Genomic DNA, 16310 nt, shown 5'->3' with positions numbered 1-16310 from the left:
TCCAGAAGAGATCTACCTCTGGGCAACCCCACCTTCTGGTCAATATCCCAAAGACTTCTGGATTTAGGCTCCATTCTCCCGGATTAATATCTCTCCTGCTCAGGAAATCGGCCTGGATGTTGACAGAATCTTTTATATAGAGGGCTGATAAGGAGAGAAGATGCTCTTTGGCCCAGGAGAATATTCTTGCAGAGATAGTCTTCATGCCTTTGTGTCTCATGCTTCCTTGATGACATAGGTGCGTGACCGTAGTTTTGTTGTCTGAGTAGATTTTTACATGGACATTTTGGATCAGAGATTTTGCTGATCTGACTACTTCATCCACCGCCTTCAGCTCCCTGAAATTGGAAGACTGCTGGCTGACATTTTTTGACCAGAGTCCCTGGAAGGAGTTTTGGGAGACGATGGCTCCCCATCCTCTTTTGCTGGTGTATACCTTTATTGTCATCAGGGGGTCCTGGATCCAGGGGACTCGCCTGTGTAGGTTCCTTGGGCTGAGCCACCAGGATAGAGAGGCTTTTACCAGGGCAGGTATTGGAATTTTATTGTCCAGGGATTCTTGGGATCAATTCCAATTTGCAAGAATATGGGTCTGGAGGGTTCTGGTGTGTGCTTCGGCCCAAGCTACCGTCTGGATGCAAGATGTCATGGAGCCGAGGACTGACATAGCAAACCTCACAGACATCGATATTTTGCTACATAGTACACCAATCCTTGATCTTAACGGATTCTGCTTTTGCTTGGGCAAAAAGGATGTCTGACTGGAAGAATCCAGTAGAACACCTAGGAACGTCTTTGCCGTGGATGGAACCTTGTTGGACTGTTGGTAGTTCACTAGCCATCCAAGAGATGTTAGGATATGGGTTGTTGTCTGTAAATGTTCCTGGAGTAACGTTATTGAGGGGACCATAAAGAAGAAGTCGTCGAGGTATGGTATTATGCAAATATTCTGACCTCTGATGTAAGCCATGACTTCTGCCATAATCTTCATGAAGATTCGTGGCGCCGATGTTATCCCGAACGGGAGGATATTGAATTGATGTGCATTATCTGTCTTGCCTGGACCACTCCAAACCTTCCAATAAATTGAGTGAATAGGAATGTGATAGTATGCGTCTTTTCAGAGGCCTAGCTAGGTGTTCAAATTGGGGGAAGGGGCGAAACATCTGAGTGGGCCCCTAACTAGGTAACTGTGGGTACAACTACAGTGGTGAACCCTGACCTTGGGTATAGAGGAACCTCAGCAGATGAACACACTGTTTACAGAATATTAATTTCTATACAAAGACCAACACTGATCTTACCACGATATGGTGACCATATAGTGGTAAATACCAGACCTGCAGACCATACAAGTAATTACAGTACAGGTATATATAGTAACTTACAGCTGATGATCTATCTGGTGGCGTAGTTCATTTTCCCCATCTTTTCCATCTGGCCCAGACCGACATGACAACTTCTTCCAGCCACAACTCATCTGCAGAGAATACAATGAAAACACATTTGACTTTTCACATTTCCCGCACCGTCCCCATCTATTCCCAATCTATACAAACTCCTCACCCTGCTGATACCCCAATACTGAGACGCTGCTGTCAATGTGTCCTTATTATAGCACCTGCTGTGTGGTACAAAAACAGAGCTCCCCTTAGTGCCTCACATAATAGTGCCCACCAGGGTCGGACTGGGGTGTCTGGGGCCCACAGTGGAATTGACTCTAGGGGCCCACCTACAGCAATATGCAAATATCTGTTATCCGCTATCCCTGTTATAGTGGAGCATTGACTGGAAGCTCCTGCACATCTACTGTGCACATACTATAACTGGGATGTACAATTACTTTAACTTGTTTTAACCAAAGAACCCCTTTAATGCAAACTATCACTGATCCATGGGATCCACAGGATCGGTGATCACTTATTGATCGTTTGAGTCCAAACATTGAAAAAAGCAACTATCGGAAGAATGGAGAAGTTTTATCCCTGACAGGACACTTATCCCCATTTTAAAATGCAGCGACAGGTGGAACATCTGACCACAGTTCTATTCATTCTCTTGGGCGCTTCCAAGAAAAGAGCAGCGCTCACAGCCACTGAGGGAATGAATGGGTCAGTGGTCGCATCTCACATGCCACTCCAGTCTAATGAGGAGAAAAGCTTCACATTCTGCCGATTCTGTGCCAGCAGTCAGACCCCCACCAATCAATATTATCACTGATCCTGTGGAGAGGTGATTACTTGTTTTCACAAGAGAATCCCTGTAAGTGCTTCTCTGCCGCTCTGGTCCAAGTATTTAATCTCAAAGGCCACGGCTCCACTATCAGTATTTGGTCAGTATTTTTTCTCAGATGTGGGAGCCAAAGCCAGGTGAGGAACAATCAGAGAAAGAGAATAATAGAAACAAGTCACCCATCCTGCATTTATCACGCACTCCTTGTTTTGGCAGCCACTCCTGAGAAAAAATACTGACCAAATACTGATGGTGGGGCTGTGGCCTAATGGAAAAAAATCTTTTCCTAGCTAATATCAGTGAGAACAAAATGACCGCCATACACAACACAGTCCACTATATCAACACCAATAATACCACATACAAAAGGGACAAATATCGCCACACCATGACTAGATCACATATTACCACAACATAGTGACCGAATAATACCACATACACGGAATAAATACGGCCACACCATGACCAGACCACACATTACCACCCCAAAGTGACCAAATACTACAATACTGATCATTTATACAAACCACAACGCTAACAACACTGTTGTTACCACCAGCGACATACACAGGAGCTCTGTATATAGTGTCAGTGTACAGGTAACATAGTGATCACCAGTGACATTATAAGCAGGAGCTCTGCATATAGTGTATAGGTAATACAGTGATCACCAGTGACATACACAGGAGCTCTGTATATACAATATACACACACACACACACGTGGTCAAAATTGTTGGTACCCCTCGTTTAATGAAAGAAAAACCCACAATGGTCACAGAAATAACTTGAAACTGACAAAAGTAATAAATTAAAAAATCTATGAAAATGAACAAATGAAAGTCAGACATTGCTTTTAAACCCTGCTCCACAGAATTAAAAAAAAAATTTAACTCATGAAATTGACCTGAACAGAAATGATGGTACTCTTCTTAACTTAATATTTTTTTCTGTTTTTCTGTTATTTCTGTGACCATTGTGGGTTTTTCTTTCATTAAACGAGGGGCACCAACAATTTTGACCACGTGTGTAATGTAAGTGTACATGTAACACACTGACTCATCAGTGACGTCTCTAGGTAAAATCCTTTATCTTCACTTTTCTTCTTCATCAGGCACAGACGGCCATCACTTCTTCCAGCCAGGAATCATCTCTGCAGAAAATAACACACAGTTATCATTAACTGATCTTCTAGAGCACATTCCCACTTTTCCCCCCGACTTCTACACTACACCAGTTGAAGAAAAAAAGCGATATAGTGCCACCCTGCACAGTAACAGGAGCCCTCTTTTTGTCCCCTCCCATGGAAAACAATTTCCTAAAAAGTAAATTGTAAATTATATTACAGAAGCAGTAATGTTCCTAATTGGAGTCTAAAGTAATAATGTTCCCCACTGGCCACCATAAACTAAAAGTATGTTCCTCAATCTGGCCCTCAAACAGTAATTAAGTCCCTTGTCCAGCCTGGAACCCCCATATGTCCAGGGTGGCCCCTCCATATATTTATCCTAGCCCACATGTATTGAGTCTGCCCCCTCCCAAATATCCATCCTGGCCTCCATGTGTCCAGCTGCCCCTCCATATATCCATCCTGGACTCCATGTGTCCAGCCTGCCCCCCCCATATATTCATCCTGGCCTCCATGTGTCCAGCCTGCCCCCCTGCATATTCATCCTGGCCTCCATGAGTCCAGCCTGCCCCCTCATATATCCATCCTGACACCCCCCCATATATCTCTTCTGGCCCCCATATGTCCAGCGTGGCCCCTCCATATTTTTATCCTATCCCAAGTGTATCGAGTCTGCCCCCCACATATCCATCCTGGCCTCCATGCGTCCAGCCTGCCCCCCTACATAGCCTCCCTGGCCTCCATGTGTCCAGCCTAACCCCCCATATATCCGTCCTAGCCCCCCCATGTGTCCAGCCTGCCCCCCCATATTTCCGTCCTACCCCCCCCATGTGTCCAGCCTGCCTACCCCCCATATATCCATCCTAGCCCCCATGTGTCCAGCCTGCCTTCCCATATATCCATCCTGGCCTTCATGTGTCCAGCCTGCCCCCCCATATATACATCCTGGCCTCCATGTGTCCAGCCTGCCCCCTCCCATATATCCATCCTGGCCCCCATGTGTCCAGCCTGCCTTCCCATATATCCATCCAGGCCTTCATGTGTCCAGCCTGCCCCCCCCATATATCCATCCTGGCCTCCATGTGTCCAGCCTGCCCCCCCCATATACCATCCAGGCCTCCATGTGTCGTGCCTGCCCCCTATATACCCATCCTGCCCCCCCTCGTGTGTCCAGCCAGGACCCCCCCTCGTGTGTCCAGCCAGGGTCCCCCCTTGTGTGTTCAGCCAGGGCCCCATCCCATTCTGCATTCATACACACAAACGCACACAAATTCCTCTTACCGTCCTGCGCTCCCATGTGGTGTCCAACTTCTCCGGCGGCTGAGTTGTGCGCCTCCTTCGCAGCAGGCGCATGAAGATGACATTATACGCCGGCCGGCGAAGGGAGACGAGCAGCTTCAGCTGCTTCACTGGGATGTGCGCCGTGGCGGTTCAGGTAATGAACGCCGCGTGTGCTCGTCCCTGCATACACTGTGCCTGCGCTTTTTAAGGGCCCGTGCCCCTTAAAACCGCAGGTTTTTTTTTTTTCGTTCTCTTCTCCCCCTCTCCTCTGCAGCAGGGGGGGCCCCACCGGGAAATTCCCAGTACACCGCCAGCCCAGTCCGACCCTGGTGCCCACCACTGTGTCCCTTGCAAAGTAATAATGCCTCCTTTGTGCCCTTTAGATGTTAAAATTGCTTCTTGTGCAAATGCCCTAGAAAAAAAAGTGTCCACATTTTGCCCTTTTGGTGCCCCTATAACAATAATGCTTCTTAAGTGCCCACTTATTTATTTTACTCACTTATATAGCACCATTAATTCCACAGCGCTTCACAGACAATATTGGCACTGTCCCCATTGGGGCTCACAATCTAAATTACTTAACAGGAATGTGGGAGGAAACCGGAGAACCTGGAGGAAACCCACGCAAACACTGTGAGAACATTCCAGCTCCTTGCAGATGTTGTCCTTGGTGGGATTTCAACCTAGGACCCCAGCGCTGCAAGGCTGCAGTGCTAACTACTGAGCCACCGTGTTGCCTACTTGACATTTAATAATATCCACTGGGTCCCCCAATATACAGCTCCTCTATATACAGTATAGTGGACCCATAGTTCCCTTACACAGAGTATGATGTCTCCTCAGCTCCCCTATTTACAGTATGATTAGCCCAGAGCTCCCCTATACACAATATAATGCCCCACAGCTTTCCTATACACAGTATGGTGGGCCAACACTCCCATATACACAGAACCACTGTCAGTACATGAATGTAGCACCAGAACCACTATACTGTAGGTAAATGAATGCAGTGCCAGAACCACGATCAATAGATGAATACAGCACTAGAACCACACTTTTCCTCCTCTGCATACTGCCCACAAGATACTGTGCCTTCCCATTAATATCCCTCATATACAATAAAAGTCCCTATAACCTTCTGCTCTTTAAGGTGCTTACCTTTCTCACTTTGGCAGCAGGGTGACAGCAGCAGGAGGCTGAAAGCCACTGTAGGGAGCCAGAGGCAGAAAGGTGACAGCTTCAGCCGGGTGATGACCTCTGATCAGTTATGGATTGGTACATTTGTACATGATCAGGACCACGGTCAGTACATGAATCCATTACCAGATCCAATGTCAGTACCTGAATCCATACTGCACCCTCATTTCTCCATATTGTCCCCAAAGCTCTCATCTTTCCATGCTGTCCCCTCATGCTCCCATCTCTACATATTGTCCCCCATGCCCCCACCTCTCCATACTGTCTCCCCACTTCTTCATATTGAAAACCCATTTCTCCATACAGCGCCCCACATCTCAATAATTTCCCCCACTTCTCCAGATGGTCCTCCCACTCCTCCATATTGTCCTCCATTGCTCCCTCCTCTACATACAGTACCAACACTTCAATATTGTTCCCCTACCCCCACGTTGATCCCTCTCACAATTTTCCTCACTGCCCCAAAATATGCAAGCACTGACTCCATTGCTGTTCTGCGGCTCAGTGATCTGACAGCAGCAGAGTTATGAGGTCCACTGCACATCGGGCTGGGGAGATGAGCGCTCCCCTCCTCCCAGCGCTGCAGTGTTGCTCAGACTTATTCACGTCTAAGAGATGTGAATACATCTGAGCACAGGGAAAAGGGAGCCAGCAGTGAGCAACATGCTGTGCAGCCCTGGCTTAACCATATCGGAGCGCTGTGCACTCCGATATAGTTAAGGGTAGCGTAGCTCCGGGTGGTTGTGACTCGCCCCCTGGGCCGTGGGGCTTCTGTACGATGCTGGGGGTAGTAGTGGCAACCCGATCCCGTGGCTCAGAGGGGTCAGACACAAATGTTGTGGCAGTCTATTTATAGATTTATGAATGTCCGACTACTCCACCCGTGGATTGCGGTCAGAGATAACCGCCGCTGCGAGGCAGACCGCTGAGGCTTGTGTTGGTGCGCAGCACAGGGATGGGATAACTCCCCACGGGAAGAGTGTAGCCTCAGGGCCATGTATGTGGATGCTGGGGGTGGTGGTGCCGACGCAGCAGAAATCACACTGAGTCCAATGGTGCAGTCCAGGGTTTTTACTCACAGTTGTTATCCAAGTCACTTCTGTCAGCAATGACTGCCCATGCCATGCTGCGTCCACCAGGTGAGGAGCTCGGTCAACCCCCTGGCAATTCAGGAGTATGGCACAGGACCCCCTTCTGTCCTTTCTCTGGCCTCTCGTGCCCCACCAGTGACCAAACTTCTGTCAAGCTACCGCGGACCGTGTCGGGTAAGCGTTGGCCTCTGCTTCCCGCTATCCTATATGGCGCCTTCCTAGCAGGTTTGGCGGGGGGTCGCACCAATAAATGATCACGACCTCCGGTTCTTGGCTGAGGGATGATTTACCTCCACCAACTTGGGAATCCGGTACCCTTCCACAGCCTGACCCTTCACCCAATATAACGCGGGTTTGCAACGGTTGCTGTCCGTTCTGCTCTCTTAGGGTCCATTCTGCCTTCTTGTTTCTGGAGCCTTTCTACTCCTCTGTCTCTTCTCCTTCCTTTCTTCTCCTTCTTCTCTTCTCCTCTCTGGCCCTGGCCTTCTCTCTAGGCCTGCCTCGTGGAGCTGAGCTCAGGCTGAGCCGCAGCTCCCTGTCAGCTCTCTCTCTCTTCTGAACCACACTGAACTGCACTGAACACTGACTAAAGATGGCTCCCACCTTTTATCTGTTTCTCTGTGTCTGAGCTCAGGTGACCTGCACCCAATGAGCTCCTTCCTATGCTCCCAGAAACCGTACCCTTATGCTCCTACATCACTGGGATCTCTCCCCCCTCCCCACTCCAGCCAGGGACATGGTCAGTTGTGCCTGCATAAATGGGAGCACCGTCAAGCTGTCCCCGGAAATGGGGTGAGTGTGTGTATGCAGATAACTGAGCCCTGGTCCACACTCCATCCTTACCCAGGAGTGGAATATCACACCTCTGGTTGAGGTGCAATACCCCTGTAGCAACCAAACCCTCGGGGCGCTACAGTTGCCCCGTGGTGGGCCTCCCCTGAGCACAGGGCCCGGGGCGGCCATACCCTCTGCCCCCCAGTAGCTACGCTACTGCGTCTTGTAGATCAATCGTAGCCCTGGTGAACGTTTGTCCTATCAGAGGAACTGTTGATCTAATAGACTCCATTTTGAACCTCCTGTATATAATGTGCTGGTTCAAGGGTTTCAGGTTTATTATAATTCGGTGGGGCCCACTTGGTTTCTTTATCAGAAAAAGACAGAAATAATGTCCCCTGTTTTTTCCCTTTCCGGAACTAGGGAGAATACCCCCAAGGATAGTAGGTTTTTCAGACTGGATATTAGGGTGCCTTGAAGTTTTGGAGAGGAGAGTTGTGTTATTTTCACACTCTGTGGGGGATAGGAGGCAAACTCTATTTTTAATCCTTCTTGGACTGATTTTAGGGTCCATGAGTTCGTATATAACCTGCACCGCTGGGGAAGGAATCCTGAGATACGACTCCCTATGTTTGTCTTGGCGTCATGGCTTAATTTGACGTTGGCCTTGGTAGAGAAATAACTTTCTGTCTCGTCCACCTTTTGGATAGATCCATCTGCCTGATTTTCCTTTTCCTCTTTATTGAGGAGGCAGTTTCTTGGGAAGGCCGAAAGGATCTCTTTCTAGAGCTTTTAGGCTCAGGCAGGGATTTCTTCTTGTCTGAAGCCTTCTGTAGTTAGTCATCAAGAGCTGGTCAGAACATGTATTTTCCCTTAAAGAGAATAGAACAACTTTATTTTTGAAGTCAGAGTCTTACTGAATTCGATAAGACTGACGATCTTACCGCCACTCTTACCGCCAATACATCTGACAGAAATTCTTTGGCTTTTTGGAGGAGAGGTAAAGACGCTAGAATGTCTTCTCGGACTAACCGCAGAAAGATGTTCTAGTTCTATAAGCCAATGAGACATTGATCGTACTACACATGTGGAGAAGGCATTGGTGTTCAGCAGTGCTGCTGAAGTTTCCCAGGATTTTCTTAAAAGTCTATCTATTTTGCGCTTCAGGGGATCCTTCAGTTGGGAGGAATCCTCAAATGGCAAGGTTGTCTTCTTGGCCACTCATGCAAACTGAATATCTATTTTCAGTACCTTGGACCAGCATTCCGCAGTTTTCTCATCCACTGGAAACCTGTATCTCAGTTCGGCGGGAGTGCTTAGCCTCTTCTCCGGAGAATCCCATTCCTCCAAGACAAGGTCTCGGATATTCTTATGCATGGGAAATACCAATTTGCTTCTTGACCAGAGACCCCCGAATATCTCTTCTTGTACCGTACGGGTAGTCTTCTCCTCTTCTACCGCCATGGCTCTCCTTACTGACATAAGGAGCTCTTCCATGTTTTCGGAAGTGAAATAGTATTTCCTATCTTGGAGAGCTTCTGGGCCTGGGCTTACTTCGCCTTCCTCTAGAAGTTCCTCCGGTATGGACATTTACTCTGGAGAGTCCAAGTCTGCCCCTTCTTCCTGGCTAATCTTCCTCTTTTGCTGCCAAAGGTATATTGGGAGTGGGTGTAGACTGGGACAAAGAAGCCAGGGAAGACTATCCCTTTAATTTCCTCCATTAAGGAAGGTTGCTCCTCTGAGGATTTTCTCAGTGCAATCCTGACATAGGGATTTCCTTCCTATGGGTGGATGTCAACTTTTTCGCACAAATTGCACATTTGCAGCTTGATACCTTAGAATTGCTTCTTGGTGCAGGTTCCTTGTCCTCCTGAAAGAGAGGGAAAAGGAATAAAACTATCATACACCATAGCTGAACCATGGAGAGTACTCCCAATCAGGGCCGGCATCAGCACCCGGCGTACCCGGGCAAGTGTCGGGGCCCTGGAAAATCAGAGGGGCCCACCCGCCCACCTGCCCACTCACTGTCACCCTGGCTGCTTCTTCGGCACCTGTTCAGTGACGCAGGCGCTGCTTGATTGCCGGCACTCCCCCCAGACACGGCCGCGCGCTGTGCGACTGTGTCTGCTAGTAATGACGCGGCAGGGTCGACGGCACTGCACCTTTAATTGTGCTTGTGTGTCGCCCCTGCCGCGTCATTACTAGCAGACACAGCCGCACAGCGCGCGGCCGTGTCTGGGGGGAGTGCCGGCAATCAAACACCGTTGGAGGTCCTGCACAGATGGGGGGGAGCGGCCTGGACCCGGACCCGACCGCAAGTGGGCCCCTCTGATGGTCCACGGCCATGATGTCTGTGACACGCCGGGGGCCCTGCACTGCCCCATACCTGAGGAGCGGCTGGACAGGACACTGGACCGGGGACAGGTGAGTGAGGCGTCCCCAATCCCCATATTAAAAATATTTGTAATGGGTCTGTGTGAGTGCATGTATGTGAATGTCAGTGTGTATGACTGTGTAAATATATTTGTCTGTTTTATATATGTCTTTAAGAATTTGTGTAAAAATATGTGTATGTCTGTATGTGTACATGTCTGTGTACAGTGTGTGCGTGCATATGTCTGTGTACCGTGTGTGAGTGCATGTGTCTGTGTACCGTGTGTGCGTGCATGTGTCTGCGTACCGTGTGTGCGTGCGCGTGTCTGCGTACCGTGTGTGCGTGCGCATGTCTGCATATGTGAAGGATGAAGGTGGCAGGCTGGGCCCTGTGTACTATATATATATTTCTCCGCCGTATCTGTGCATCATGAATCGTGGTATGTGTTAAAAGGGGCCACTGAGACTCTTTCGCCCCGGGGCCCAGAAAAACCTGGAGCCGGCCCTGCTCCCAATGCCAGACTACTTACTGGGACTAGAACAGCGCAGATGCGGAGCAGGAAGGACCTAAACCTTCCATGTTAACCACACAGGATTGGTCCTACCTTAGGATGTTTTCTATCCAGGGCTCTTATATGGGTGAAAGGACCCAGCACCTTCCTTATCATTAGAGGGACTCCTCATCTAGGTGTGACAGCAGGGAATCCAGCCATCACATGCGGTCATTCACGCTGTCATTATCCTTTCCTCGGTATTCTGCGCCATTGCGTTCCAGCGTGGGACACAAAAACCGAAAGTGAGATCATCATAAGACGTCCGGCGTCTGACTTCACATCTGGTGAACGGCCTGCATCACATGCGCTCCAGCACGGGACAAGCCGGAAGTATCAGAGCCCGGCGTTCCAGGCTTCCCAGGTCTGGCGCGAGAGGACAGGGGAAGAGATAGGCTGGAGAGCTCAGGGAGGCCTCCAGCTCAAAGAACCCCCAGACTTTATCCGAAGGCGCGGATTGGAGAGGAAGTCCTGAGTCCACATAGAAGACAGGAGCAGCGTCTGGAGAGGAAAGGTAAGCCCAATCGATACCCTGCTGCCCGGCTTATAATCTTCTCCAGTGCTTGCCACCAGCACAGAGCACCATAAGATGATCTCTTCATCCCAATAGGGATAGGAAAAAAAAACACTGGAGGGAGGATTTGGGAGGGACTATTTGACCTCTTTGTGTTTCCTGTCCCTATTAGTTAGGGGTTACATCCTCCGGTGTGCTGTAGTGGGGGATTATTGTAGAAAATATAGTTAAAATAATTTGCAAATGACTGGAAAGCACATCAAAACCTTCTGAGTTAGACAAAGAAGAGATTTAGTGGAGTAAACTTTTGCAATGTTGATAAAAACACAACAGAGGGTATAAAATATAGATTTATAGAAACAGAATATGTAGCCAGAAATAAGCAAAAGCACCCACACACAAATATCTACAGAATAGGCATATATAACACTTGTGATACTAAGCCCCATAATGACCAGAAGAGGGCAGTATATACAGTAAGGTTAATGCACAATGATGTGAGATCAGCAGAAGGCAGCAGCTTATAGTGAGCTTCATAGACTACAGCTCCGTACAGGATCTCCCATACCTTACTGGCAGAGCAGTACAGTGTTCTGGCAGAGCGCACTGCCAGCATCTATAAACAGGGATTACTGACGTCATCAGCAGTGTACCAGAGCTGAGAACCAGCACCCCCCACATTACCACCAGACACAGACGCACAGCGCACTGCGTGCCGCTATGTCTGGTGAAGTGCCGGCATTCAAGCAGCGCCAGTGGTCCTGCACAGATGCAGGGAAGCGACCCAGGCCCCGACGACGAGCAGGCCCCTGTCATGGTCCAGGGCCCCGGCACTTGCCCAGGTACTGATGCAGGCCCCGATCAGCAGTGTACCAGAGCTGAGAACCAGCATGCCACAACTGAATAGCACATGGCCTTAGGACAATTTGCAGATTGCTCCCTTACCTGCTGTATAAAACATCAGGAGCAGGAGACGTAGGACGGGGTCACACTAGCATATTGTATTCGTCATTGCTCTGTGCTCCGATCCTCTTGCATAAGAGAATCCCAGCACAGGTAAGGAGGAGACGGAGACATTGATGTTTTGCACACACCTATAGACTTGTATGGTAAAGTACAAACAGATTCTCGGGCCGAATGTTATGGGATGTTTTATCACATAGCACTCGGCCATGTTATACGCTTGTGTGACCCCGGCCTTAGGTTGTGTGCACACGTTAAGTATTTACAGCAGAAATTTCAGCCTCATTTCTGCCTCTCTTGGAAGAAAAGAAGCTGCTGATAAAAAGCAAGGTTTGGAGCCTTTTTGCTACTTTTTTTGGTTACATGTGTCATTTGTCTACAGTACATGTTCAATAAAGTTATTTTTATTCACCAAAAATGCAACAAATGTGCAGGGTTGTGTTTTTTTTCCAACGTTTTTTGCACTTTCTCATTACAGCATGGTGGCTCAGTGGTTAGCACTGCAGCCTTGCAGCGCTGAGGTCCAGGATTCAAATCCCACCAAGGACAACATCTGCAAGGAGTTTGTATGTTCTCCTCGTGTTTGCGTTGTCTTCCTCCAGGTTCTCGGGTTTCCTCCCACACTCCAAAGACATACTGATAGGGAATGTAATGTAGATTGTGAGCCCCAATGGGCAGTGCCGATAATGTCTTTCAATTGTCTGAATTGTAAAGCAAAATGAAAAAAAATATAATTAAGAGCCCCTGTTTGGTTCAAAACCGTCCAGATCCAACCAGCTTTAGAGCGGTGCGAGCAGGCCTTAAAGTATACAGCCTCCTTGCAGGCTCGCACTCCTTACCTAAGTAATTGGTCACTCTTAGGGCGCCGTCAAACGGCCGTATAAATGGAACAGAGATTGTAACGCAGTGCACAGACTGGCTGGAGGTTCTCCTGATCCGAACGTGACAGCTTCATACAAATACATAAAGCTGTCATGCTTAGGTCGGGCAATCGCTGGCCAGTCCGTGCACTGCGGTCTGATCTCAGGCTGTTTGACTGTTACCCCGGTGGCAGGTAAACTAGACAACGAGCTGTAAAGTGTAAAAGTAAAAATGCACTAATTCTTGAGAATATAAAAGATATTAAAAAAGGGTTAGGTGTCTAGCTGCTGAAGGAGAAGGACATCAAGCTGGAAGCTCCCTGAGTCTAACTCTCAATTTCAGCAATTAAAACAAGTTTCTCGGGTCCATCCACCGTTCTAACATCTCAGGTGACAACCCAGGATTGGAAGGTATCCCGCGGAGAGCCTCCAAGAGCAGAGGTACCGATTTCTGAGGTCAGGCGTACCTGGATCCCTGTAGCTGTGGTCTTTCCTGCTGGGTAGTTTGAGCGCACCCAGGAGGGTGCCGGCGGTCCTGACTGGGGTGGTTACGCGGAGGCTCTGAGGATCGCTTGGGGCTCGGCTCCCTCCTGCCGCAAAGGACAAGAGACGGTGACCGGAGAGAAGCGCTGCGACTGCTGAGTCGCTGTCCGGTAAGATCCGGAGCGGAGGTAGGGGAAGACCCTGACGCCCATCCCCATGCCGCAGAGTCACGCTCATACGGGGGCCCGTGCTGGCAGTTCTCCCGCATTCACCTGAGGTGCCCACATAAAGTAGAGGACACCGGAGCTGCTGGCGGTCACGGAGGCTTGCCCTCTGAGTCACATCTGCCGCCTGAGGGGGTTTCCCGCCACAGAAGCGCCTGCCATCTTGGGGAGACTGAGACCCGAGGAGAAGCTGGTTATTAGCAGCACAGACTCTGACAGAGGCCACAATAAATCCACAATGGGCAATCCAATAGAACCGGGTCCTATATGTTGCATCACCCTTCCACTATAAAACCTCTATAGACACATAGATACTGCTCTATAGGTGGGGGAAAAAAGCCTGTGCACATGAAAATTCTGCAGTGGGCTCCTTTTCTCCATTTTCTAACTTACAGAAGCTCTCTAATATCACCATCACAGAATCTCTGGCGGCATCTTGTGGATATATGCAAAATAACACCATAACCAGTCTTAACCCGGTACTGCATCCATGATTTATTACTGCTCCCTTCTAATACCCAGACACGGTGTGTCATAGAATCTATAAATAGACAATAGGCAGTTTACTCTGATTACCATGAGATAAGAACAACCTGCAAACTATGAATATGTAAGTCTTCCTGGTTCAGGCACCAACCATGTGAATTCGAATTAACTGCTTATGTTCTCCCCTATGGTTTCCCAATTAACCATCTGATCCCCACATTCAGAACCCTCAAGGTCTTTGTTGTCATCACCTAGTTGAAGGCTCTTTAAATACCAACTTTTGTGTTTTTGGACCGCTACCTCCTTCGTAGCCCACCTCTTCTCGCCATATTGACATTTCTAATTATAGAAAGATGGCCTCAATTCTTGATCAAGAGAAACAACTCTACCAAGTAGATGGTGACGAGGAGGCATGCCACACCCTTAGACTACCCCGCACCTCTTATGTAAGGAAAAGGGACACACAAATGGACCCATCGGAACTGGCAGCTGAGGTCACGGCTAAATTAAATCTATCAATCTACACTTAATTCTGCCCTGATGGACTTACAGGTTAGGCAAGATGAACAAGCCAAACAGCTGACTGATTTAGAATCGTGGGTGTCGACCATTGAGGATGACTCAAAGGAGGACCAAGCAAAAGTGACAGCTAGTGCTCATGAAAACATGATCCTGAGAGACCGTATTGATGACCTGAAGAATTACTCCCGGCGGAGCAACTTGCGTCTGGTGGGACTACCGGAATCATATCCTCAAAGTGTTCTGAAACCACTGTGTGAAAATGATATCCCAAAGGTTCTAAAATTACCTGAGAGCAGAAAAGTGGAAAGAGTACACAGGATTGGCCCCCCACTCTCAACATCCACGAACCGGGACACATCCAGACCTAGACAGGTCATCATGACATTCCTGGATTTTAACGATAAAGCAGACATTATACGAGCCTATAAATGACTCAATCACCCGTTGGTCATTCAGGGTCATAAAATTTTGCTCTTTGAGGATTACTCCATTGAGGTGACCAGAAAACGCAAAGCATTTAGCTCCATCTGCACTAGACTCCATAAAGAAAAGGTCCGCTTTCAACTCTGCTACCCAGCTACTCTATGATTGAAAGACTCAAATGGCTCTTTTTGTGAATTCATATTGCTGGACAAAGCCAAAACTTGTCAATAACCTGCTGTGCCCAGGGGTCAGCGCAGATCGGACCCCTCAAGATGACAATGAGGCTTCATATCCAAGAACCTCAGAGAGATTCGGAAGCCAAACAGGTAAAGGAGAACGGAGACCTAACAAAAAAAAGTTAATTATTCAGGAAATTATCCTCTCTACAAATGGGACGCCTCGATCTGAGTGGCCAATTGGAAACTGCTGCCCCCGCCCTTCCCTCTCTCTCTTTGGACTCCTAATACAGTAAATGACAAGTTACTAATTGGGGGAGGAGGGATAGAACTGGGAGCAAATGAGGGGAAAAAGCAAAAAAAAAATGAAACAAGACAGGGGAGATTTTACTTGAAAATCTTATACACATGGTCGGGCAGAAGTGAAGCCCAGAGGAAAAGGTTCTCCTAGCGAGCTGGAATGAAATGCCTCAGCTCATGCTAGGACTAATATGTTCTATTGTTTTGATGTTTGTTGTTCAATTTTGGTATATAATGTTGAGAATGATTTCCGTTTCTTTATTCCAGTTGAATGCCATCACTGCCATCATTTTACAAATACCCCACCAAGTCGATTTAACCATATTACTTCTATTTATGTACTGTAGATTGTGTCATGGAACGTTAAGGGTTTGAGATCTCCCCAAAAACGTATGAAAATCCTCAGACATCTAAAACGCCTAAAACCCGACATAGCCCTCCTTCAGGAAACACATCTTCCAGAGACAGATTTCCCTCTGATGAAGAAGTTATGGGTGGGTGCCATTTATGGTTCCTCTTCACTGAATAGAAAGGCTGGGGTCCTAATTCTTATCAACAAACACTTCTCACACCAGATTATCAGCCAACAAATAGATAGTGAGGGTAGATTGGTTTACTTAACAATATCTACGCCCTGCGGGGTTTTATCCATTTATAATGTATATGCACCTAATGTAGGAAATAAATCCTTTTTCAAACAGTTGGAAACTAGACTTTTGCTAGACCCCAACT

Source organism: Phyllobates terribilis, unplaced genomic scaffold, assembly GCF_046119375.1.
Source record: "Phyllobates terribilis strain yellow unplaced genomic scaffold, ASM4611937v1 Scaffold_2__4_contigs__length_985480577, whole genome shotgun sequence".
In the NCBI taxonomy this organism is placed as follows: domain Eukaryota; kingdom Metazoa; phylum Chordata; class Amphibia; order Anura; family Dendrobatidae; genus Phyllobates; species Phyllobates terribilis.
This window is presented reverse-complemented; position numbering follows the sequence as displayed.